The following is a 2,500-nucleotide window of genomic DNA, read 5'->3' as shown; positions in this document are numbered from 1 at the left end:
ATAATAGGTGAAGCATGATCGAAAAGAAAGGTACTTGGTAAAAGGGAAATCCAAGTGCAAAATTCGTGTGCGTGTGCGTGTACGTGTGTGTGTGTGTGTGTGTGTGTGTGTGTGTGTGTGTGTGTGTGTGTGTGTGTGTGTGTGTGTGTGTGTGTGTGTGTGTGTGTGTGTGTGTGTGTGTGTGTGTGTGTGTGTGTGTGTGTGTGTGTGTGTGTGTGTGTGTGTGTGTGTGTGTGTACGCGTGTATGTGTGCATGCGTGTTGGCGGGGGCGCAGAGTCGAGACCTTCTGTGTCATGGCTAATATCTGCATCTACATTTGCTCTATATGTCCTCATTACGCACATAAATTAGGAGGTTCTCGGTAATGCCTTCACTGGAAGGGGAGCCGCATTCCAGCTCCGCGCTGAGCAGGTCTATTGGCGCAGTTTTTAGCGAGTAAGGACCCATTCGGTGCCGGTCATGGTCCAATATGTTGCACTGCTGCGGCACAGCACGGTCATGTAAGCACCAGCGCCGAGAAGAGAGCGCTTACCATGAGAGGGAGTACCAGGCAGGGCGCTCTCGCACGTCGCTTCCCTCGGAGGGCGGACGGGTCTTCGCCACCTGCGGCCGCTCCAACCTTGCTTACCTGGAGAGAACAGAAAGAAACGTCAGATCAGTGTCCTTTTGCAACGAGATCAACATACTGGCATCATTTAACCTGAAAACTTTCTTTATCAGATAAGATTAATCCTGATAAGGCAAAGTGCGCTGATACAATTCTTGCATAAATTAGGAATCATGCACATCTGTATTCATTCATACATTAAACCTAACTATCATTTAAAGGAAGAGGCGATAATTTTACAATCTTTGCCACAAGGAACTTACACTACATATGTTTTCATCCTCAGTATATATATATCCTCAATGCTTATGAAGCAATTAGCTCAGTGAGATATCTAATAGCAAAAAACATCCATACATAAAAAGTCTCCTCTCTCCTTATCATTTAATCATGTGATCATATCTCATTAAACACTCGAGGTCCCCAAGAGCAAAGAAATAAAAGCGACAGGAAGCATACCAAAACGCGGCCCAGCACTCGAACCGCCACTCCCTGTGTCGTGTCCCGATTTTGTGTCCCTTGCGCTGGGGGGAAATCCGTCCCTTGCGCTGGGGGAAATCCGTCCCTTGCGCTGGGGGAAAGCCGTCCCTTGCGCTGGGGGAAATCCGTCCCTTGCGCTGGGGGAAATCCGTCCCTTGCGCTGGGGGAAATCCGTCCCTTGCGCAGGGGGAAATCCGTCCCTTGCGCTGGGGGAAAGCCGTCCCTTGCGCTGGGGGAAAGCCGTCCCTTGCGCTGGGGGAAATCCGTCCCTTGCGCTAGGGGGAAATCCGTCCCTTGCGCTGGGGGAAATCCGTCCCTTGCGCTGGGGGAAATCCGTCCCTTGCGCTGGGGGAAATCCGTCCCTTGCGCTGGGGGAAAGCCGTCCCTTGCGCTGGGGGAAATCCGTCCCTTGCGCTGGGGGAAATCCGTCCCTTGCGCTGGGGGAAATCCGTCCCTTGCGCTGGGGGAAATCCGTCCCTTGCGCTGGGGGAAATCCGTCCCTTGCGCTGGGGGAAATCCGTCGCCTTGGCTGGAGGAAGGCCGTCCCCTGCGCTGGGAGAAAGCCGTCCCTTGCGGTGGGGGAAAGCCGTCCCTTGCGCTGGGGGAAAGCCGTCCCTTGCGCTGGGGGAAAGCCGTCCCTTGCGCTGGGGGAAATCCGTCCCTTGCGCTGGGGGAAATCCGTCCCTTGCGCTGGGGGAAATCCGTCCCTTGCGCTGGGGGAAATCCGTCCCTTGCGCTGGGGGAAAGCCGTCCCTTGCGCTGGGGGAAAGCCGTCCCTTGCGCTGGGGGAAAGCCGTCCCTTGCGCTGGGGGAAAGCCGTCCCTTGCGCTGGGGGAAAGCCGTCCCTTGCGCTGGGGGAAAGCCGTCCCTTGCGCTGGGGGAAATCCGTCCCTTGCGCTGGGGGAAATCCGTCCCTTGCGCTGGGGGAAATCCGTCCCTTGCGCTGGGGGAAATCCGTCCCTTGCGCTGGGGGAAATCCGTCCCTTGCGCTGGGGGAAATCCGTCCCTTGCGCTGGGGGAAATCCGTACCTTGCGCTGGGGGAAATCCGTCCCTTGCGCTGGGGGAAATCCGTCCCTTGCGCTGGGGGAAAGCCGTCCCTTGCGCTGGGGGAAATCCGTCCCTTGCGCTGGGGGAAAGCCGTCCCTTGCGCTGGGGGAAATCCGTCCCTTGCGCTGGGGGAAATCCGTCCCTTGCGCTGGGGGAAAGCCGTCCCTTGCGCTGGGGGAAATCCGTCCCTTGCGCTGGGGGAAATCCGTCCCTTGCGCTGGGGGAAATCCGTCCCTTGCGCGGGGGGAAATCCGTCCCTTGCGCTGGGGGAAAGCCGTCCCTTGCGCTGGGGGAAAGCCGTCCCTTGCGCTGGGGGAAAGCCGTCCTTTAGACTAAGGAAGTGCCGTCTTTTGCGCTGGGGAAG

General features: G+C 57.4%; 1 protein-coding gene across 10 annotated transcripts in view; it reads right to left on the bottom strand.

Annotated features, from left to right (window-relative positions):
- Window positions 1-2,500, bottom strand: part of Sulf1 (Extracellular sulfatase Sulf1) — a 170,580-nt gene that overhangs the window by 102,476 nt on the left and 65,604 nt on the right. For 6 of the 10 annotated variants that reach the window (XM_086538532.1, XM_086538535.1, XM_086538536.1 and 3 more), the window contains one exon: window positions 534-629. The exons of the other annotated variants lie outside the window; for them this stretch is intronic. The gene's annotated coding sequence lies outside the window, so the exon portion shown is untranslated. The remainder of the gene's footprint in view (window positions 1-533; window positions 630-2,500) is intronic. 10 annotated transcript variants of the gene reach the window in all.

The sequence above is a fragment of the Penaeus japonicus genome, unplaced genomic scaffold, assembly GCF_977035675.1.
Source record: "Penaeus japonicus unplaced genomic scaffold, GWHDUDI00000001_assembly GWHDUDI00000007, whole genome shotgun sequence".
NCBI lineage: Eukaryota > Metazoa > Arthropoda > Malacostraca > Decapoda > Penaeidae > Penaeus > Penaeus japonicus.
Note: the sequence above shows the minus strand (reverse complement) of the source record. Positions and strands in the feature narration are given on the sequence as shown.